The following is a 25,108-nucleotide window of genomic DNA, read 5'->3' as shown; positions in this document are numbered from 1 at the left end:
CGCCATTTCAGTCCCCGTGTGGGAGAGTAAGCTCTGGAATGCCGACATCTGGAGCCGGGGACTCATCCTCACTAGCTGAAGCATATCATCAGTTCGACAAGTCTTTGATTGAGTTTAGAGTCTCTCTCTCTCTCTCTCTCTCTCTCTCTCCCACGTCTATTGGCCGTGCGCATTCCACAAGGAACTTGAAACACATTCCTATATAGTTAAAAAAAACATTTTGCTAGATAGTTTATTAGAAAAAATGAACATATCTAGTAGAAGTCATGATCTAGGAAAAGTGGAACAGTTCCTAGATCTTCATTCTAGGAAAACACTTGATATATAGCACGTTGATGCACAATTGAATAGAGTTATGTTGTTGCACTCTACCGATCATCTTGTCTGGAAAAACCGTGTATAAAGGTTGATTTCAAGGTTTTGAAGTTGGTCTTGATTGCCAGCATTAATGCGATTAACCATCGACTAGCTTTTTCCTCTAGGCATGAGTTCAACGCATATACCTTAGTGGGGGAGTTGCGATTTCCAAAGGCTTCACATCTCTATTCAAACATTTGAATTGTTCCGTCATATTTGCCCAAAATCTTGGCAATTTGTATCGTCGTATTTTTGTATGAATCATTGAGGCCGTATGTGAGTGCTCTTATTGGAAGAGACTCACTGAGTCCTTGGGCCACCCCCCCTTCCTAGACTAGGCAGTATGTCCAAGGTGTGGGCATCCAGGAAAGGGTTGGTACTTACAGGACTTGTGAGAATGTTAGGCAAGGGGCCAAAGCCTCTGGTGGGATCAAAGTCATAGGGGGTGTAAAACCCGATGACAAGGGGCCAAAGCCTCTGGTGGGATCAAAGTCATAGGGGGTGTAAAACCCGATGACACGCTTGTTATAGGCATGGCTAATGACATTGGGAGATGAATTTTTGGCATGGGTCTCAATGGGTCGAAGATATTAGCCATTGGGTTTAGTCCTTGTGTGAGCCCTGGCCATCTCTCCATCGTGGCCATGTCGGAGGGCCTAAATGCTCCTAAATAAGAAATTATAAATTATTTTTTTGTTAGTAATTTAGTGTTAGTATATTAATTTGTGAGTATATAGTATGTTAGTGATGAGCTACTAGGCGTGAAAATGACGTGAATTTATAAGACGTGAAAGACCAGACATGAATGGTCCATCATGATGTGAATGAGCAGACATGAGACACCAAGACATGAAAGACCATGACGTGAATTGTCAGACGTTATCGTGCCATGGCACGTCTATGGTGTGAAACCATGCATGTGAGGCCATCAAATGCAAATCCAGATACATGGGGTTAAGTGCCATGACGAGTCATTATATGATGCCATGTACATATGTTCATATTGTAAATGAGGTTCAATAAGACGAGCTGAGGCTGAGCCAGGTCTCGGAGTTTTTGTATATGAGTGCGGTGGGTGATGGTTCTGCTGTTACTCAGAGCTCATGGGTAAGTTGGAAACATTCAGTTATATATGATGGTATGAGTAGTTCGCCAAAGGGATATGTTAATGATGTTAATGGCTTCCTATGTGCATAATGTGTAGTAGCTTTTTTTTGGTATTGATGGGCCGAGTCAGTGAATACCTCTTATGGGAGTGCAAACATGAGGGTATGCCAATGCACAAGGGAATGCATTTACGAAGACATGGAGATATATTTGAGTGAACAATTGGGGGATTCTACAAATCACATGGTCAATATGAAGACATTATAAACCATGGAGGCATCAAGAGCAATGGAGATCCAATGGAGCATTAGAGTGCCGAAGTCTTTATCGGATGTGGGAGACACAATTGGATGATTAACCTTGTATTGGAAAGCTTGCCTTGATGCCAATGTTCGGAGCATCACATACCTTACTGAATGTAGATTATAATAAGAGATATTAAGAGGGAAGCTTGCGTGGCATCAAAAGGAGAAATAATCGAAAGCAATAAAAAAGGAAAGGTGGCGCATGAGTATTTTCGAAGAGGAGAAATGCGTGAAGATAGCTGCAAAAGGTGATGGGCACCGAACTCCTTGCGGGGAAAGTAAGGAAAAACCAGAGTGTGGGGGAGGAGCGCATATCAGAAGGGAGTCTGCAGAAAAAAGAGAGAAGCAGTCCGCCACGAACCAGAATGAATAAAATCGAGGAGGCCGTTGCTGTTCATGGCATGTAGGAGTTAGAATTAAAGAGCTAATTAAGTGTTATCCAGTGATGGGATTTTCGAAAAATACATGTTTTCTGCACTTCGCGGCCAGCAGCGAAGCGTCGTATGGGAGTTAATAAAAAATCAAGTGAAATCCGCCTTACTACTTCCAGATAAGTGTTGATTTAATTTATTCTATTTCACTATCCTACCTACCCACGATTTGAAAAATCGTAAAGTCCATAAACCTTTAAAGGTTTTGTAAATCAAGAAAGGCTTGGTATGAGGAGTTGTGAAATTAATGCATCAAAATACGTGGAATCAAAGCATCTAAAATGCAGCAAGGATTCTGGTAAATTTGATTTGTTTCTACTCAAGTGGTTCTGGAATGCAAGTCAGGGAATTTCTTAAAATCATGTGAGCATGTTATAGTTATGCCATATATCGTCTTTTGTTTGTGAGTTGTTGGAATTTAAAGGCAGGTTTTCAGGTGATTAAGAACATCATGAGATGATGGAATTGATGACACTGGATGTATGGAATGTAAATGGACACATGCATGTTGGAAATATTTGAAGGTTATGTTATGCCTACATGTGATTGGTTTGAGGGATTTGGAAAGAGGAGCAAGTGAATCTATGCTTGGAAAGGGACAAGCACTTGGTACACAATTTTTGTGCAATCATCAGGATGAATTCAAGGATGTATTGAGGTGAATTGACACATGTATATGTCATTAAAAATGGATATGTCCTATGCTCCTTGGAAAATTTTGTGTGTGAGTTTCCTTGTGGAGTTTGGTACCTACTCTCACAACTAGAAGTCTCGTACTTTTCCAACGACACCGTCCACGTCACGACAGCTCTTTGGTGAACCCGACGTGAAACTGCTGGGGTGAGAGTGTGGTGAAATATACAAGGAAGCTATGGCTGAGAATTCTGAGGGTCAGGGGGTTCATTTTGACCCCGGAGTTATGCAAATGTTTCAGATGTTTACTATGTACATGCAACAGCAGCAAGCTGCTGAGAGGGGACAAATTTCCACGACCAAAGCACTACAATCAATTGTGAAAAAGGTGGATCAATTTGATGGAAAGGATATCACAAAGTACCTGCGCAATTACATAAAGGAAATGGAGCTAAACAGGGTGACTGAGGAGGATATGGTTCGAAGTTTTGAGCTGGTATGTGTTCCTGAAATAAGAGAGCGCATAAGAGGATTGCAGACAGCACATGGTGGCAGAAATTGGGAGGAGTTCAAGCTTGCTTTAAAGGACGAATATTTCATGGAGGATTCTGAGAGAGTGACCAAACGAACTTTCTTGGAATGGGTCACAAAACCTAAAATGGGAATTTCTGCCACCACAGAGCTGCTAAGAGAGTTTGAGAAGCGCTATGCCCAGCTGTCAAGGATAGAGTGCACAACTTTGGACAGAGAAAAAACAGAGGTCTTCTTACAAGCAGCTAGGAAAGATCTCCAAGAAAAACTGGAAATTCTCCTTGAGGATAAGGATACAGAGTAGGGACTAAAGAGTGATTGGAATGATGTTGAGGATGCGGTCGCCATGCTAGCAAAGCGGCAACGAAGGAGGGATAAAATGGTGATGAGCTCGGGAACCCCTGTAACTGCTGTTACCCCTGAGAATCTACCAAAACCAGCTGCCTGCTCTGCAATCCCAAAGGTAGAAGGGCCGATGGAAGAACTTATTAAGGGCATGCGGGACCTTAAATTGAAGATGTCTAGGATTGAAGAAAATTGGCTACCATTAGGGCAGGCTTCTATGCAAAGGCCTCAAAGCAAAGAAGGGTTTACATACAGATGCATATGGAGTGATGACCCAGAACATGCAAAGAAAGATTGTGCTAGCTATAAAGAAGCCCTTAAAAATCAACTTGTGTTTTTCAAAGATGGGAAAATCCACCTTACAGGGACTGGTCTTCCATTGAGTACAAACTTTGGGAAAGGAGGGATGAAAAAGCTGGTTGAGGATATGGCTGCTAGTCATGCCATCTCTATGGTTGAGGATATGGCTGCTAGTCATGCCATCTCTATGGTTGAGGCAGCAACCTATGGATTAAAGGCTGGTCAATCAAAGCAGGGATCTGAGAATGATGAAGATTATGAGAATGAAAACTTTTGGCCATCAACAATGGAATTAATTGCGTCAAAGAAGGTGTCTAAGCAAGCTTTGCATGAGGCAGGTGACTGTATACGTCTTGAGACTGCTAGCTGGGAGGAGCCTGTGGATTCTTTATCTGTTCATGCCTACATTGCTAAATACCAAAATAATGAGGCACAGGTAGAGGAGAAGCGTAAAAGGGAAAATGAGGAAGGAGGGCCATCAAAAAGAGTTACACGTGGAAGTGAAAAGAAGGATCCTGGGCCATCACATATGCCTCCACCGCATAGCAGACCTCCACAGGATAGCAGACCTCCACAGGAAGTATCAATGGAAGAAGTGCCAGCAAAAATGAAGCATGAGAAGGAGAAGGGTAAAGGGAAAAGTCCACTTTACAAGCTTCAATCTGATATTGAAGCCGCAATAGATCTCAAAAAGGTGCTTGAAGAGAGGATTCTAAACAGCAGGGTGGAATTTACACTAGGGGAAGTCTTGGGGATTGCAAAGAAAGAATTCCATGATGAGATAATTGATATTATACAAGAGGCAATCCATAATTGAATCTATTCCATCACAAGGGGAGGCAAGCACTTCCAAGACTCATGGAGTACAGGTACAGCAAAAGGAAGAGAGAGAAAATGTGGTGGAATGTAATCACTCTGCTGATGGGGCACGACAAGTGCGCTTTGTGGAAGAGGATGATGAAAAGAAAGTTCTTACAAAGAGTCATTACTCCAGGAGCCATTGGGCAAGAGCAACCCCACTGAAACCCTTGTCAAAATAGGTGATTTGGAAGAGCCGTATGTTGCTCTAATTGATCATGGGTCTGAAATAAATCTTATGGCTAAAAATCTCTACAACAAATGTAAGTGGCCAATGGATGTAGATCATGGGTGGATGATTAAAGCAGCTAATAACTCATCTAGAGAGCTCTATGCAGCATGTCCAAATGTAAGGGTAACTATAGGGGATGTGAAAGATGATCAGAACTTCTTTGTTCAGGAGATGTCATCGTATCCCCTCATCCTTGGGCAACCCTACATTACAGCTGTAAGGATGGAAACAAAGGTTTTGGATGATGGCTCGGCATATGCGAGAATAAGGAGTAAAGATGGCAAAAAAGCTGTTCAGTTTTTGACAGTTTGCATTAACCATGAAAGGAATCGTGAGTCTCTTCGAGAATGGTCACTCCCAAAGATAAATAGAGAATTCATGAATTACAGGGAGATGAGGGATTTTGGCCAGGTGCCATTGTAAAGCGGGATTCCAATGGTACAAGGGAAAATGAGTTCTCGCAGGACTCAATCAATGTAAATAACTTTTCAGCAAATTTTCAGGGATTCTCTAGCTATGGGTCACTGGTCTTTGTAAAAAGCAAGGATTTGAAGCGTGGCATGCGTAGACATGTACAAAATGAACAAAAAAGTCTTGAGCAGTGTGGTCTTTTGGAGAAGAATGAGTTTATTTCAGGGGTGCTTGATGAGGTGTCATTTGTAGATACTATGGATGTGCTTTTTGATATGGGAAGAGCATGCTTACAGGGTGGAAATGAGATGATAGAGGTGTCATTTGTGGAGATGTATGATATAATCCAGGAATTTGAGGGGGTGGAATGTAAAAACATGAATTGCGAGATGAATGCTCATGTTGATACAAAGTACAAAACAGTTGCAAAGAAGGTGAAACCAGTTGCCTTGCCTTTGCCACCAGGAAGCAAGGAGAAGATAGATGAAGCTTCTATGCAACCAAATCTTAGAGATCCGAAGAAAATTGGGCATAAGTTTACACAGGAAACTCTAAAAGAGCTGAAGATTGGTGAGAAGGATTTTCTGTTGCCAGTTGAAAAGAAATGCTTTGAGGAAATGCTTGTGAAACATGGGAAAGCCTTTGCTTTTCAGCCGCATTAGATAGGCTGTGTTGATCCAAGTGTAATAGCACCAATGGTGATCTTTACTGTTCCACATGTGCCTTGGAACCTGCGGCCAATTCCAGTACCAAAGGCTCTCTTGCCAAAGCTGATGGAATTACTAAAAGAAAAGATCAGGATGGGAATCTTGGAGCCATCATGCGCTCCATATTCCAACAGATGGTTTACTGTGCCAAAGAAAAATGGGACATTGCGCTTTATTCAAGACATGAAACCTGTAAACAAAGTCACAATCAGGAATGTGGGAGCAGGTCCGATTGTGGATGAGTTTACAAAAGCATTTGCAGGGAAAGCTATATACTCTATGGGTGATCTGTATTCGGAATATGATTAGTTCCAGCTGGATATACAAAGCAGGGACTTGACTACAATGAGAACTCCTTTGGGATTAGTAAGGATGTGTACCTTACCACCACAGGGAGCCACCAACTCAGTGGCACATATGATGAATGGAATGAATAAAGTCTTACGAGACTTCATACCACAAATAACTATGCCATTTTTGGATGATGTGCCAATAAAGGGCTGTGATGAGAAAGATAAAGATGGGGATTTGGATTCAAAGGGGTGCCGCAAGTTTGTGGCAAATCATATAAAGGATTGTGATATGATTCTATCCAGGCTTGAAGAAGTGAATCTTACTTTATCTGGGCTGAAATCAGTGTTTGGAGTTGGTGAAGTGCTAATAGTGGGACATCTTTGTAGTACTAGTGGACGCCGACCTTGTCCAGCCAAGATAGATGCAATACAAAGAATGAAAGAGACATGCATTAATGTTACAGAGCTGAGGAGATTTCTTGGAGCATGTGTCTTTTATGTTATTTGGATCCCACATTATGCACATGTAGCAGATCCTCTTTATCAACTTTTGAGGAAAAATCAAAAATTTCTGTGGAGTGCAGTACATATTAAAGCTATGCGGAAGCTGAAATGTTTGCTCCAATCATCACCTACTCTGAGGAAGGCGGATTATGAGTGTGGCAGGCCTGTGATTGTTACAGTTGATACTAGTCCTACTGGGATAGGATGGGTAGTAGGGCAAGATGATGAGGATGATCACAGGTATGTAATCAGATTTGGAGCAAAGGTATTAAGCATCCGACAAAGAAAATATCCGCAGATCAAGAGAGAGTTATGGGGAATAGTCACTGCTCTAAAATGTGAAAAAGAATATCTTATTGGGGCATCTGTACTTGTGGAAACTGATTGCTTGCCACTTCTTGGGATGATAGCAAGTTGTACCACTCCAGATATTGTTATGCTTAGGTGGATTGCTTATATCAAGTCACTAAATCCTGAGTTTGAGCATAATGCGGGAAAAGATAATCCAGTTTACAGATATGCTATCAAGAGCCAGGTATGAAGATGAAAAAGAGATGATTAGTGACATTGATGATGTGGGTACAAAGTTCTACACTACTGCATATGCAAAGGGGGACCATATTTGCCTATCAAATGCACTTGAGTCTTTTACTGAGGAAATGTATGAAGGAGATTGGTTGCTTATTGGTCAATACTTGAGTACTCTGACAAGACAAGAAAATTGGTCTGACTCAGAATTTAAGAGGATCTGCAGAAAAGCATATGGTTATTTTCTAAAGGATGGGTACCTCTGGAAGTATCCTAAGCAGAGGAATGCTATGCCACAGAGAGTCATATGTGATAAAGAGACTCAAGGGAAGCTTGTAAAAGAATTCCATGAGAGTCTCTGGGCTGGACATCGAAGTGTGTGGGCCACCTTTACCAAAATAAAGGAAAAATATTGGTGGAAAGGAATGTACAAGGATATTTCCCAATATGTGGAAACATGCATGGTATGCCAAATGTAGTCAAATGTGCGGCATCGTGATGGCTTGCAACCAACCTACCCATCTGCCATGCACTACAAATGGGTAGTGGATCTAGTTACAATGCCTTTTGGAATTTGGCAGATGCGGTACATAGCATTTGCAAGAGAAGATTTGACAAATCAGGTAGAAGGGCGTGCTCTTAGAACAAAGAGTACGGAAACAGTATGCAAATTTCTCTTGGAAGATGTGATTTGTCGGTATGGTTGTGTTGGGAAAATAACAGCTGATAGGGGTGAGCTAGATGTTGAAGAAGCAAGGGAATTCTTCTCTAGAATTGGCATCAAACTGTCCCTAACATGTGCTTACAATCCTGAGGGCAATGGTAAAAGTGAGCGAGGACATCCTCCAATCATTAAAGCTTTGGCTAAGGCATGCAGAGAAAGAATGCGAGAGTGGCCAAGGCTGCTACCATATGCTTTGTGGGGCTGACCGTACAACTCATAGCTTAGTGAAACAGGATACATGCCTGCAGAATTAATGTATGGTCAGAAGCCAGTAATGCGAGTTGAAGAAGTAGTTCCAACTTGGAATGTATTGCCCTGGATGGAAGGATTGAGCAGGGAAGACCTCCTTGCATTGCTAATAAGGCAGTTGGAGAGGAGGCCTGAAGATGTAGAGCTTGCTAAAGCTCGCTTGAAAGATGCAAGGTTGAAAAATAAAGAAAGATTTGATAGAAGACACAGACTCCGGCCAAAACCTATTGAAGAAGGTGATTGGGTTCTAATGTATGATAGTAGTCTTGACAACCAGTTCACTGTTCAAAGAAAGTTTGCAAAAAGATGGTTTGGCCCTTACATTGTCAAGCATGTGCATGGAAATGCCACGTATACTCTGTGTGAGCTTGATGGAACAGAGATAAAGAATCTTGTAGCAGGCAAAAGGATCAAGATGTTTAAAAGAAGGATCAAGATGTTTAAAAGAAGGCTTGACAATGATCCTTTTGATTCACAAGGAACTCAGGATGAGAGGCTTGATAATGATAACATGGATATGGCTGAAGAGGAAGAGGATGATTTTCCTAATAATGTTGAAGATGAGGACGACATCCAGATATATGTGGATCTTGATGATGATTTGTTGGCACATACCAGAGGATGTGCAGGTTTAGAGGGGGTGGATGTCGTGCCATGGCACATAACAGAGGATGTGCAGGTTTAGAGGGGGTGGCACGTCTATGGTGTGAAACCATGCATGTGAGGCCATCAAATGCAAATCCAGATGCATGGGGTTAAGTGCCATGACGAGTCATTATATGATGCCATGTACATATGTTCATATTGTAAATGAGGTTCAATAAGACGAGCTGAGGCTGAGCCAGGTCTCGGAGTTTTTGTATATGAGTGCGGTGGGTGATGGTTCTGCTGTTACTCAGAGCTCATGGGTAAGTTGGAAACATTCAGTTATATATGATGGTATAAGTGGTTCGCCAAAGGGATATGTTAATGATGTTAATGGCTTCCCATGTGCATAATGTGTAGTAGCTTTTTTTTTGGTATTGATGGGCCGAGTCAGTGAATACCTCTTATGGGAGTGCAAACATGAGGGTATGCCAATGCACAAGGGAATGCATTTACGAAGACATGGAGATATATTTGAGTGAACAATTGGGGGATTCTACAAATCACATGGTCGATATGAAGACATTATAAACCATGGAGGCATCAAGAGCAATGGAGATCCAATGGAGCATTAGAGTGCCGAAGTCTTTATATCGGATGCGGGAGACACAATTGGATGATTAACCTTGTATTGGAAAGCTTGCCTTGAGGCCAATGTTAGGAGCATCACATACCTTACTGAATGTAGATTATAATAAGAGATATTAAGAGGGAAGCTTGCGTGGCATCAAAAGGAGAAATAATCGAAAGCAATAAAAAAGGAAAGGTGGCGCATGAGTATTTTCAAAGAGGAGAAATGCGTGAAGATAGCTGCAAAAGGTGATGGGCGCCGAACTCCTTGCGGGGAAAGTAAGGAAAAACCAGAGTGTGGGGGAGGAGCGCATATCAGAAGGGAGTCTGCAGAAAAAAGAGAGAAACAGTCCGCCACGAACCAGAATGAATAAAATCGAGGAGGCCATTGCTGTTCATGGCATGTAGGAGTTAGAATTAAAGAGCTAATTAAGTGTTATCCAGTGATGGGATTTTCGAAAAATACATGTTTTTTGCATTTCGCGGCCAGCAGCGAAGCGTCGTATGGGAGTTAATAAAAAATCAAGTGAAATCCGCCTTACTACTTCCAGATAAGTGTTGATTTAATTTATTCTATTTCACTATCCTACCTACCCATGATTTGAAAAATCGTAAAGTCCATAAACCTTTAAAGGTTTTGTAAATCAAGAAAGGCTTGGTATGAGGAGTTGTGAAATTAATGCATCAAAATACGTGGAATCAAAGCATCTAAAATGCAGCAAGGATTCTGGTAAATTTGATTTGTTTCTACTCAAGTGATTCTGGAATTCAAGTCATGGAATTTCTTAAAATCATGTGAGCATGTTATAGTTATGCCATATATCGTCTTTTGTTTGTGAGTTGTTGGAATTTAAAGGCAGGTTTTCAGGTGATTAAAAACATCATGAGATGATGGAATTGATGACACTGGATGTATGGAATGTAAATTGACACATGTATGTTGGAAATATTTGAAGGTTATGTCATGCCTACATGTGATTGGTTTGAGGGATTTGGAAAGAGGAGCAAGTGAATCTATGCTTGGAAAGGGACAAGCACTTGGTACACAATTTTTGTGCAATTATCAGGATGAATTCAAGGATGTATTGAGGTGAATTGACACATGTATATGTCATTAAAAATGGATATGTCCTATGCTCCTTGGAAAATTTTGTGTGTGAGTTTCCTTGTGGAGTTTGGTACCTACTCTCACAGCTAGAAGTCTCGTACTTTCCCAGCGACACCGTCCACGTCACGACAACGTGAATGATGAAAGCATGAAAGTCCAAGACGTGAAACATATGACGTGAAATTCCAAGACGTGAATGAATAGGACGTGAATGAACAGGACGTGAAAGTACAAGATGTGAAAGTCCAAGACGTGAGTGAGCAGACGTGAATTATGAGACGTGAAGGACTAAGATGTGAAAGTCTGAGACGTGAAAGTCTAAGATGTGAAAGTCGAGGATGTGAATTAGTAGACGTGAGGGACTAAGACGTGAAACATATGACATGAATGTCCAAGACGTGAAACATATGACGTGAAAGTCCAAGACGTGAAAGTATAAGACGTGAAAGTCCAAGATGTGAGTGAGCAGACGTGAATTATCAGACGTGGAAGTCTAAGACGTGAACTAGTAGACGTGAGGGACTAAGATGTGAAACATATGACGTGAATGTCCAAGACGTGAGGGACTAAGATGTGAAACATATGACGTGAATGTCCAAGACGTGAAAGTTTAAGACGTGAAAGTCCAAGACATGAATTGTCAGACGTCGAATTTTTTTTATTTTTTATTTTTTGAAGTCTAGTGGAAAATACAAATTTTCCTTTTTGGAGGGAATATTTTTTTAATTTAGAATTAAAAGGATATAGGCATTTTTCCAAAAAAGGTAAGTGGAATAAAAACAGTCAACCTTCTCATGACACACCTTACACCCTTCATAAATGACCCCCAAAATGGATAAATTGACAACTCATGAGCATCTTCTCATTGAATACTCATCAGCCTTAATGAGTTATGTAAAAAAGTGATTAAAGATTAATCCTTTCACTAATATTTTCCTCTTTTACACTAATCAAAGACTCTAATTAAGCACTAATCCCTAATTAATTCAAACAATTGAGCACACCATTGGATAGAGCAAGGAAAAACTAATCTTTGTACATCAACAATTGTGTAAATTAATCTAAATTAGGGGATTAATTAGACTAGTCTCCTCTTTAAGGTAAAATTAAGCAAAGAGCATATGATCAATTTAGACCCCAATTAACACATTTTCTAAATTTTTAGCCTCTTGATCAAGATTGATCACCCTTAATGACAAAAATCAGTCCATTAAGAGAAATTAGTCAAATTCAAGGGTTTTTTTTATGGTTTTAAGAATTGTTTTAAAAGATTAAGCTACTCCTAATGCTTGCTATTACTCTAATCCAAATAATTTCAACAAGAAAACTCATAATTAAACAAGAATTAATGATCTTAGATCTATGTTTAAACTAAAGAAATGCATTCTCTTGAGAGCTAGCATTCACTAAGAAATGCATTCTCTTGCATTGTTTGATGTAATGGATGCAAAATAAGCCTGGTGCAAACTATTTGTAAGCCCTAAGAACATGAAAAACCATAAAAACAATAATAAAAACAACAAATTTATCTAAAACTTAAGCAAAAAAGCATTCTTTTCAAAAACAAAAAAGAGAGCTATTCTACACCAAATCTCACACAAATCACCATCAAATCCACATCTTTTTCATGGAAAACCATTAATAAAGATAATGGGCAATGGGTTATGCATAGATTAGAGGCAAAACAATGGAAAAAGCCAAGGAGATGAAGGAGAAGAGTGTTGTTCCATATGGCCCAATACAGGGGAAATGGCTTGGCAATGTAATTGATGCTGGGTCAGATATTTGGTTGAGTCAACTGCTGGCAGATCCGAGACAGCAGGTTCCAGAGCATGGAGCATCTTCAAAGAGACCAGTGGTGGAAGAAGGAAAGCAAGAGGCTGCAAAAGAACAGAGTGCACGTGTAGCTGTGGAGGTACCTGCTGAGGGAGCTACTGCTGACTCTCTGAAGTGCCTGTTGTTTGCTGAGCCAGAGACTGTTGTTGCAGGGATGCAAACAGAGTCCATACCTACTCAAGCAAGTGTGGAATGATCAACAGGATTGCATCTTAAGTAGTTAGTAGGGATTTTTTTTTGGGTCTTAGTTCAATATGTTTTGTGATCAAGGGATATGTGAATTCGAGTTGGATTTCTTTGAAATCCACCACCCACCGGGACGTGCCATGTGTTGAACTGGATATTGTAATGCTTAGTCGGATTATGCTAAGTCGGGTTTTGCTAGGTCTGATGTGGTTGAGTCGCGGATGTTTATGCCAAGAACATTGTTTTGGGCAATTACAACTACTTTTGTCTTGTTACTTCAAGAGGTTAGAATGCGCCTTTTGGGGCAGAGTTAGGGTGATGTAGTCGTGTTCTAATGCTGATGTATTTACTCAATGAAGCAAGTTCAGTCATGTTTTCTGCTTTGTCGAATCTACTTCTGTGCATTATTCTGTTCAATCTGAAGTTGTCTTTGTGCTGCTATGTCTGAAGTGCTTTCTATGTTGATTCATTATGTTGAGTAATGGTGTTTCAGAGTGAGTCTATCATGTGTTGATGAACCCCAACATTATGTAAGTTGGGTCAAAAACATATAGAACCTTTAGGAAACAATGTGCAAAGAATGGCATTCCTCTAAATCGTATATAAACAAACTTCCTTTTTATGTAAGTTGGGTAAAAAACATATATAATCTTTATGAAAAAGTGTTCAAAGAATGGCATTCCCCTAGTTCAAAAATAAAGAAGCTTCCTTGTAAGTAAAGACTTTTAACCAAGTGATTTCTTGGCTTGTTTCTAATTAAAATACCCAACACATTGTGAATGAGCAAAGCTTTTATTTAAAACACCCAATACATTATAAATGAACAAAGCTTTTTATGAGGTGATTAACAAGCTAATGTAGATCACGATTAGCATTTAAAATCATATTTGCATATTGAGCCTCTTATGGACTAAGGTTAAGATAATGACCAACATGCCATTGGTTTGAATAAAACCACTGGCATATATATTAAGTGTGTGGTAGGCTGGTAGCATCCATAATTACAAGCATTGTACACGATATAAGCTAGATTTTTTTATAATAATTATAAAACATTACTTTTAATTATGATGTATTCCTAGTTTTTGTTATATATTTCACATGGTATGTTATAGAGAACAATACTTAATTTACATCATAGCTAGGTCCAATGCTTTTTGGTACGTTCTCAAAGGAAAAATATCACTTGTCTTAAGTTGTGTATACATGCACAAGCCTCAAAGAGTAAAGCTTGCTCATTGTGGAGTACAAATATAAATGACTTGTGAATCATAACATATAGCATAGTTGATGTTGTTCCTTGTGGAGCTAATGGGGTTTTCCATGAATTCATTGGTATTGATGGGTGGGCCTTTCAAGCAAAACATGTTCTCTAAATTATTTTTCCACTTTGGTTGCTTTTGGAGTTTATTCCATGCATCATACATGTTGTGAAGTAGTATCGTGTCCCTACATTGTAAACCAAACAAAATGATAGAGATGGTCTTACACGTGAATTGAAGAGAATCTTATACTCTATTTTTGATAGTTAAGTCTAGGCTCTAAATATACACTCATTGTTTGCAACTTAATGTGCTTCAAAGTTGGTCTTCATAACGTTCACTTATTGAATTGTATGATGTTTTTTTAGGCAGCCTAATCAACAAATTACATGGATTTACACATCATGCATCCACCATATTTTATGCTAACATTCCAAAATTCAAAGAGATCTCCCTAGCCCATGGTTGATATGGACAGAGAGCCTTCCCTAACCATTCCATGTGCATCCTATTTTAATGATGACATGCCAAAAATCAAAGAGCATAGTAAGGTGCAATTGCTAGAAAAAGACATTTTTAAAAATCTAATCAAATAATGGTGATGCTAAAATATAATCAAGATTTAGCAATAAAGATTAGACAATGCCAAGATTATAAGATAAAACATATGATTTTTGTCTCTTAAAATAAACTAGTACTCAACCTGCACGTTACTACGGTATGTAAAAGACATTAAGAAGCGAAACACAAAAATGGAATACAAAGGGTCAATCAAAAGGATTTTTTCTTCTTATTTTTTAGAAATCCAAGATTTCTTTTTTCTTTCTTCTCCTTGTGCCTTGGTTGTCCATGGTTAATAGTTAGATGCAATGCTAAATGTTAATGGGTACTTTTAAATTTTAATAGGAAGAATACATTACAAGCGGAGCAACTAGAATGCCTATAGGGGGGGAGAGAGATAAGGTCTCTTGGTTTATAGAGAAAGAAGGTGAGAAACTTGGTGTCGTAGGGGCTATGATCTACCAGGTGTTGCAACAAAAAGCCATGAAAATGAAGGTGAAATTTGCAGTAGAGAGACACTCAGTGGTACTATGTAGACATAGAATCTGAAAGAGAGAGTACACAGTTGTCCCCTTTTACAAACACAAGGGAATTTAAACACATTCCTATATGGTAAAATTGAGTCTATCTAGCAAATTGGGACAAATTTGCTAGATCTTAACACACTTTTTTCTTATTTAGTCTAGTAAACATGATTTCCTATATATTGATCTAGCAAATTACATTATCCATCTTGCAAATAAATGGTTCCTATATAGAAAATGGTAATATCTATATAGGAAAATGACTTCATATCTAGTAAAGAAGTGATTTCTATGTAAGGAATGTAAATATCTATATAAGAAATTAATCAAATAAGTTTTCCCTACATAACAAATAGCATTTCCTATATAGCATTGTGCAGTTTCTATATAGTAAATGATAATAACCATAATAACCATATAGAAAACCCACCTCACAACTAGCAAAGAAATGAAGTCTTTATAACAAACTAGAATATTTATATAGGAAATATAACTTTCATCTAGTAAATTACTGATCTCTATATAGTAAAAATTATAGCACATATATAGCTAAGAACTCAAAGTGTGTATAATTATATGGTCTTTAACTAAAGATTTCAATCTTCATAAAAGAAATCCAGTATATTAGTAATAATAAAGCAATCAATCTGTATAAATTGAATAATTATTATAAGGGTTTTAAATTTATAATTAACAAGCTTTATGTGGAAAATATGTATCCAACTACAAGAAAAGCTATTTGACTCCATAAAATCGATATACATCCATAAAGACCAGTTATTTTTTTATCAATAACAACAATGGTATTTATATTAGCAACTCTTTAGTACCAAATACTTCTTATCACGTTTTTCTAGCAAAAAAAATGCATACATATAAATTTACTTATGCTATTATAATTTACAAGTTTAGGCATGCCCATCCTCAACTTAAGTAATTATCTCGCTACTTTGAAAAGGCACAACCATCTGCTATTATAATTTACAAGTTTAGGCATGCCCATCCTCAACATAAGTAATTATCTCGCTACTTTGAAAAGGCACAACCATCTGCTAGTTCCATTTTCAATCCATCCTCAACCTCTGCTGGAGAAGAAAAGAAAAAAGCCAGAGCCAAGAAGCTGAGGTCCCTCAAGATTCAATCTTCTCATACTCTGCCATCAAATTCTTTAGGCCATCATTTGAGGAGATAGAAACCAAGGCATTTGAGTCCAAGGGGGGAACCATAGAATTGTGCCATCTTGGACATAAACTCAGCAAAGCTAATTCCATTGGTGACGATGGCGACAATGAGGGTTTTGCCTCCATCATATTTGAGCTTTCCATCAATGGGGCAGCGGGACATGATTCTACCTCCAAAGCTGCACATGACGCCTCATTAGAAGAGGAAGAGTTGTTTTTGCTTGAGCTATGCAAGCCCATGATTGGTGAGTAGCTTGTGATTATCCTCATTTGAAGGAAGGGAAAGCTTAGAGTAGTCAGAGTTTATAGATTCAACCTTGGCAAGCTTGGAGTAGTGAGAGTTGATAGACTCAACCTTGGCAAGCTTGGAGTAATAATAGATGTCCCTCGAGAGTTAACTTTCTCATACTCTTCCATCAAATTCTGCAGTCCATCATCTGAGGAGATAGAAACCAAGGCATCCAAGTTCTCATCCGATAGCTAATACTTGAGTCCAAGAGGGTAACCACAGAATCGTCCCATCTTGGACATAAACTCGGCAAAGCTGATTTCCATGGTGCAGGTTTCACCTCCACCATATCCGAGCTTTCCATCAATGGGGTGGGACACGATTCTACCTCCAAAGTTGCACATGAGCCTCACTCAGGTGGATTGGGCCTCTTCCGAAGCTCACAATGGTATTGTGATAGAAAGATGAGCAAGATCGACATCTGTCGATAACCTAGAAAGCGATTGGTCATGATTTCCAATAGGGTAGCAAAGATTTTTAGACAGGTTTCTCTACTCTAGTACCAAAAACATCAGCCACCCACAATAAATGTGCCTTGACCCAAATCCTGCACAATCTGATAAGGTCCTTTATACCTCAAAGTCAGCTTTCCTGGATGTGGTCCTAGCCTAGAATTGTACAACATCACCCAGTCTCCAACTTGAAATACCTTAAACTTCACATTCATGCTTACCCATGCTTGCCTTCTTCTCTGAATCACCTGAGTAATGTAAGCACTGGCCAATCTATCTTCTTCCAAAGCTGCATCAGATATTTACTCCTATGCTGAACTGACAATTTAGGAGACATCTTCTCTGCACTAACTCTCAGACTTGGTACCACAAACTCCATAGGTACCACAGCTTCAAGTCCATAAACTAATTTAAATGGTGTCATACCTGTTGTGACTTTGAAAGTTGTTCTCAAAGACCATAATGCAGAGTCCAACTTCTCATCCCAATCCTTGTGGTTCTCCTGCATAATCTTCTTCAAAATTTTGACCAAGGTTTTATTAGTGCTTTCAACCTATCCATTAGCCTGGGGATGATATGTTGTAGACTTCTTATGCATGATCATGTGAGTCTTGGTTACCTCAGAGATCACCTCATTCAAAAAATGAGTTCCCTTGTCACTCACCAACTCCACAGGGCATATAAACCTGGTCATAATGTTGTGGTACAAAAACTTGGCCACACTTTGAGCTTTGTTGTCCTTAAGTGCTACAGCTTCTACCCACTTTAGTGCAGTAATCAGTTATGAAAGGGAGTTATATGCTATTAATCATGCGATAAAGAAGTGGAGGCATTATATATATCGTGTCATATTCGAGTTGTTGATCATGAGAGTATCAAATGGCTATCTAGTCAAAAAGAGTTGAAAGGATGCAAAGCTTGATGGACAAAGTTTCTCCAAGAGTTTGACTTTTAACTAAGATATATAAAAGGGCATTACAATGTGGTAGCCAATTCATTGAGTCACATGCCCATGGTTAGCCAGTTGAGTTTTAATCAAATTAAGAGTGATTTTTTGGAATCACTTAAGGGGAATTGTATTGATGATCTGCATTATGCCCACGTGTGGAGTGTCATAGAGAAGGGGGATCCCTTGATTACAAATAAAGATAGCCTCTTTCACGAGATAGACACTTCCACGAGTGGTGAGTCTTGAGAGTTGTCTCAAGAAGACATGTCACTTATAACGAGTGATGAAAGAAATCATTGGAAGAATTTTTCCATCGATAAGGGTTACCTACTTTACAAAGGTAGAGTATGTATACCTTTGGACTCAAACATTAGGCGCCGAATTTTATGTAAATGTCATGATAGTCCGAGTGATGGTCATCCTGGAATACAAAAGACATATGCACTAGTTAAGAGAAAATTTTATTGGTTTGGCTTAAGTAAGGATGTCCAAGACTATGTCTTAAATTTCCAAAAGTGTCACGTCAATAAAGCAGAATGCCTAAAAGTAAGTGGTTTACTAAGTCCACTAGATATCCGAAATGGCAAGTGGGAGAGTATCTCAATAGACTTTATAGTTGGATTACCTAAAATGAACAGAGGCCATGATCCGGAGGCCATGATCCGATCTAGGTGGTCATAGATAGATTTACTACGCGTGAGTTAGCAAGGTTATTCATTGAAAATATCTATCGGCTATATGGCTTACCTGCCGATATAGTCAGTGAGATAGAGATACAAAGTTTAATAGTCACTTTTGGCGTGCTATGTTCAAGAGATTGGACACCATGATAAGTATGAGTATTGCTGATCATCCTCAAAGTGATGGTGGTAAAATCGAGAGTCAACCGAGTCTTGGAAAACATGCTATGAGCATATGTAAATAAAACATAAACCAATTGGGAAGAATATTTTTCCATATTGGAGTTTTCTTATAATAGTGCCAAACATTCAACCACGAGATTTAGTCCATTTATGTTGATGTATGGTTTTCAACCACGAGTTTGAGTGGCTGTTGGACTCGAGAAACAAAGATACAAAAATTTAAATATTTTCTTCAGGATCTCCAAGAGAGATGACAAAAATCACAAAAGACAGAGGTGTTGTTTCGCAAAACGTTAAAGATTTTCTTCGAGGATCTTCAAGTATCCTATATGTGTTGTTTCAAGAGGTCTAATTGGGTGGCCCAATTGATCTCCTCATGTGTGTTTCGCAAAACGGGGAGGTAAGATCATATTCCATAGGTGTAAGTTGGTGCATTTGTATACTATGTAATGTGCACCACTACAAGACTAGCAAACCAAGACTGATCTCCCTGTTGTGCTAATCGTCGTGAAGCCTCCATGGCTAATCTGGGGTATCTATGTGGGCTCATCTCATGTACTCTCTTGATGTATGTGATGGTCTGAAAGAGATCATCCACCACCATTGGCAGTGCTGCAAACTCTTCCCTAATGATAGTATGTGGTATTGATGGTTTGCCTCAGATCATGCATGAGAACATCATGACTTCGGGTCTCTCAATTTTCTACCACATCACCTCGAAAAGGTTTGGACCCCAAAAGGGTGCACCATACATCAATGCTAGGGTGATTAATGTGTCGAAGAGCCAAGCCTTCATCTTCGGGTGTCCTGGAAGTGTGCCTAGAAAGCATTGTCACTCAAGGCATGATAGAACTGCATATTGTTGAAATATACAAGTGAATAGGGTGTGTGCGGGAACAAGCCCTTGGTTAGAGGCTATAAAAGAGAATCTGTAAATGTGAGAGAACCTATGAAAAGGTGAGAAGAATCTACTGGGAGAGAATAAAGGGTAGCATGAGAAGATTTAGGAAATGTGGAGATATTCTGGGAGAGGTGGAGAGAATCAAGCAAAAGAGGTGGAGTGAATCAAGGAGAAATCAGTGGGATTAGATGCTTGGATGTAAACACTATAAATTGAGGCATTGGCCTAATGAGAATTTGCTAGTTTTTGATTATCCATGCCTACATTAAGCTATTAGTTAATTGCTCACTAATCACGTCTTAATTATCATCTAATCACTTTATTAATGATGTTGGTTCTAGCATTTGATCCACCATAGCTCATCACATTGCTGTAATTTTAACATGGTATCAGAGCCAAGCCTAGAATTCATCAAGTTTATGAGCCCATTATCTAGTTAATCAGGATTAGTAGATAATTAGAAAATAATCAAATTTTTAGTTATTTTCAAGAAGCTTTCTGTACCCCGATCCAGTGGAGGAGCTCCCTCTCCTTGTAGGCTCAAAATTAGCCCAAACCCTTCTAGCCCAACATAGCCATCTCAATGGCGCTCTAGCTCATCAAATCAGAAGCGCAAACTGCCAGCGCATCTAGGAGAAATCGCGTTTTTTTGCAGCGCTATTTTTTCTGAGAAAATTTGACATTTCAGCTACTCCAGATCAAATGGGTCTAATTCCTCCTCTTAGCTCGAGGGGTTTTCAAGCATGCTCTACAAGCTGGTGAAGTCAGAAATTGATTTGATCAAGTCTACAGTGAGATCCAAGCTCTTCATCAAATCTGCAGGTGACTTTGGTAAAACAGAGATTAAGCATTCAATGTTTGGTCAAATCTTGTGTTTCTTGGCTTAATCCTCTACTAGACTAATTGCTATTGATGGCCTTGAAAGCATTTGAGTTAATTTGAACTCTAATGCCTCAGATCTGGGCTCCCCGCATACTCTGTTTTTTACACACAAAACAAAGGATTAATTTGCTAATCAAATTAATCAATGCTAGTCACTGTATTTTGGTGCAATTGAGGGTTCAAATTAACCATTAGGTATCTGATACAGATCCCTATAACTTCATATTGCAATTCGGAGATGGTTTGATACTCCAACCATTCTGTACAAATTGGTTACCCTTGATTTAATGTAATTTCTGGTAAAATTATGCTGATAAATTTGTGGTAATCATCATTTTGCATTTAACCCTTGGTTAATGCCTGCAAATCACACTCAAATTCAAGATTATTCATAGCCAGAGTTGCATTTGGGAATGTGCATAAGAATGAATGCTATATGCATTATGTATTGGGCACATTACATTAGTGTAAAAATGGGATCAGACACTACCCTTGTCCAGAATAAGACAAGAGGTAAGACCTCCCGCATAGATTTGGATTTGCATTGCATAATGACACAAGATAAACATCAAAAGCCCAAAAGAACTATCAACAAAACATTTAAACATGTTGCTCACATGGAGCAAGAAGAACTGACAGACAAGCTCATGGCCCCAACCATGAAAGAAGAAGAACATCTGTTTCCAAGAGGAAGATCCACACCAAGAAGAAAAGCTAAAGGAAGCATTGAAGGAAGACATGGACATGAGAAGAGAAGCTGCCACAACAAGAAGACTGAAAGAAGAGGAAGACATGGACGCGTGAAGAGAAGCTGCCGCGCGACAAGAGAAGACTGAAGATAAGAGAAGATGTGAGGCTCCAAAGAGTGAGGAGCCATGTGAAAATCTCTGAGAGAGAGAGAGAGAGAGAGAGAGAGAGAGAGAGAGAGAGAGAGAGAGAGAGAGAGAGAGAGACCCCACAACCCAATGTAACCTGTCCCAACAAAGTAAAACCACCTCTGAGCCACCCCGATGATGTAGGCCACATGGTAGATGTATGTGTGAGTCAAGGTCGCGGGTACTTATAGTAGCCTTGGACACATAGAGGGAGAAAGTGTCAAGGACTATGAGTTAAGGGACTTGAGGCACTGGTCGCGGACTATCAAGTAAGAGAGAAACTTGGTACAAGGTCCAGGTCTGCTAAGTTCCACTTGAGGGGAGGTGTGCTAGGCACTGGTCGCTCGTCGCAGACTATCAAGTAAGAGGGAAACTTGGTATAGGGTCCAGGTGTGCTAGGAGTATTCACTTGAGGGGAGGTGTTGAAATATACAAGTGAATAGGGTGTGTGCGGGAACAAGCCCTTGGTTAGAGGCTGTAAAAGAGAATCTATAAATGTGAGAGAACCTGTGAAAAGGTGATAAGAATCTACTGGGAAAGAATAAAGGGTAGCATGAGAAGATTTAGGAAGTGTGGAGATATTCTGGGAGAGGTGGAGAGAATCAAGCAAAAGAGGTGGAGTGAATCAAGGAGAAATCAATGGGATTAGATGCTTGGATGTAAACACTATAAATTGAGGCATTGGCCTAATGATAATTGGCTGGTTTTTTATTACCATGCCTACATTAAGCTATTAGTTAATTGCTCACTAATCACATCTTAATTATCATCTAATGACTTTGTTAATGATGTTGATTCTAGCATTTGATCCACCATAGCTCATCACATTGCTGTAATTTTAACACATATCCTCATGTGAGGTAGGCCTCTCCCGCTAGTGTCATAGTGTATTTAGGACCACTGATGAATACCACCCAAGGGTATGCATATGATATGAAAATATCCACTAAATCTCCTCTATATGTAAAGCTTCAATCCCAAAGATGGGCTAGGGAGGTGTGGGAAGACATTATCGTGGTCTTGGCATGGTTAATTGTCAGATATTTCTCTATGGAGAACTCATGTAAAGCATCTAGGTGTCTTTATAACCCCTCTAGTAAGTCTAAAATGAGTACAATGACATCTATATATAATAGCAATGGGATGAATATGTCACCTAGGCTCTCTCCACAGCCGTTGTTGATGAAGTTAGAGATCTCATGAATGTTTAGCCCAAATAAAGTCAGTGAAAGTGGACAACCCTTCTTCACCCCAATCATACTAGTGATCTCATCAGATATCCCACCAAGGGCGTGCACCCATCCAAGGATGGCCTCTCATAAAGTGCTATGATGCTCCAAATCATTTTAGATGGCACTCCCATATCCTAAAATCTCTTGAGGAGGTAAGCACATGGCAGAGTTTCAAATGCTTTGTGCAACTCCACAAAGCACCAATATATCTTCTTTCCCTCTGCTTTCCCCTCCTGGATGATGGCCCTATATGTTCTTCTTTTTTATTGGAAAATTTGTATAATTGTCTTATATGTTGATGACCTCATCCTTATTACAAGCTCATAGATTGAGTTGGTCACACAGGTTCAAACCAAGCTTTCACATACATTTGAGAAGACTAATCTTGGCCTTCTTCATTATTTTCTTGGTCTAGAGGTTTGGCAATGAGATGATTGCATCTTCATTTCTTAGGAGAAGTACATGAAGAAGCTGCTTTCCCTTTATGGTTTGTTAATTGTAAACCTCTCTTTTTTCCCATAGACCCAAATGCCAAACTATCCAAGGAGGATAATACACCCTTGTTTAATTCCATAGAGTACTGGTATAGTTGGCTCATTGCTTTATCTTGCCAACACATGACTAGATATATCTTATGCTATGAGTGTTCTTAGTCAATTCTCATCAGCATGTAGAGGAAGAATCTACATCCATAGACATCATGTAGGAGCATGGAAAGCGCATGGGACTTAGTGTTCAACATGTAGAAAAGTGATCACAGCCTTTGAAGTCTATAAGGACTAAGTCGATAGCAAGTAGGACTCAAGGAGAAGCTATCGAGCCATACATGAGACCCACAATAGGCCTAGTCTCTGCTGTCACCAACATCACAAGAACCTTGGAAGATGCTCAACAAAGGATACAATAGCCCTAGGAGGTGTATAGGAGGCATGACAATAAATGGAAAAGCCAAGCACTAGAATATATATAAAAAGGGGTATTTTATCATCTTATAAACATGCCAATAGCTATTATGGAGGCCGACTTGCATTTGGAAGACTATATAAGAAGTGCCAAATATCCTTCATTGGCATCAAGTCTTAGACAAAGAACTCAAGCAGTCAAAGCATTAAGATGAAGGCTTGAACCCACCACTATGGGTCTTTAGTCTCTCCCAAAAGAAATCCAAGCACTCTTGTTGCTCACAACCAAGCCAGACAAAGACAAGCTTCAGCGCTAGTAGTGTCACATGCAAAAGCTCTAAGAGTATTCTTTGAAGCCTAAACACCATCTTGGAACATGCTGATACAAAACACATAGAGAGAGAGAGAGAGAGAGAGAGAGAGAGAGAGATAGTTGAGTATTCAGTATATTCATGATGTACAAAAAGGTATTACAATCTTACAGCCATAGATTGCCTTCATGAAAAGGTGTAAAGCCTAATATATCCCTAAATCTAGGACCTAGTCCAAGGGTGGACTCAATGATAAAAAATAATGAGCATCCTTGCCTTATATAGGCCTTGGAATAAACTAGTAAACTGGTAGGCTACTAGTCCACTAGATCCTGGACAAACACATAATCAATTGTTGTAGCCAACTGGTCCTCTACTCACTCATGCACTAGCCGATGGCTCTTCCATGTCCTCCACCACTCATTCCCTATGTACAATAGCAACATATGCTCATGATCTAGTTCTAAACTAGTTCTTTATCTTGTTGCCCTTCAGGATTAGTCTAGGGGAGATTTAGACTATGAAATGGGCCCTGTAAGAAATCCTAATTTTTAGTAATCTTTTGATTAAAAATGCTAATTTTGACCCCATAGTGGGAGACAAAGCAAATGATTCGCCTATTTTTTATAGACTTTTTAGGTCCTACCATCTACCCTTTTTCCACTCTCTCACTAGCTTTTTCGTACTTTTATAGTCTATAGTTTTGTAATATTTTAACCCACTACTTTTAGATGCAAGTTACATCACCCATTCCCAAGGTTTCACTTTTTGGCCATAAGGGGGGCCCAAAAATTTAATTTTTTAAAATTTTAATTATTTTTAGTTTTTCCATCAAAAAAACTTTCCTTATACATATATAAACCCAAAAAGTGAATTTTTTATATCATTTCTTAATCATAACTACCTCTCTAATGATTGCAAGACGCATTCTAGTATTTTATACCAAAAATAGAAGAGTGTTTATTGAGTCCTCTTAAAAAATGACTTTTTGATATTTTTTACATTCTAGTGTATTTTCATGTAAAACTTTCCTCCCAAATATATATATATATATATATAAATGT

This window comes from Cibotium barometz, chromosome 7 (genome assembly GCF_041138505.1).
Source record: "Cibotium barometz isolate CiBa-2024 chromosome 7, ASM4113850v1, whole genome shotgun sequence".
In the NCBI taxonomy this organism is placed as follows: domain Eukaryota; kingdom Viridiplantae; phylum Streptophyta; class Polypodiopsida; order Cyatheales; family Cibotiaceae; genus Cibotium; species Cibotium barometz.
The sequence above is the reverse complement of the archived record's forward strand: the minus strand, read 5'-3'. Positions refer to the sequence as shown.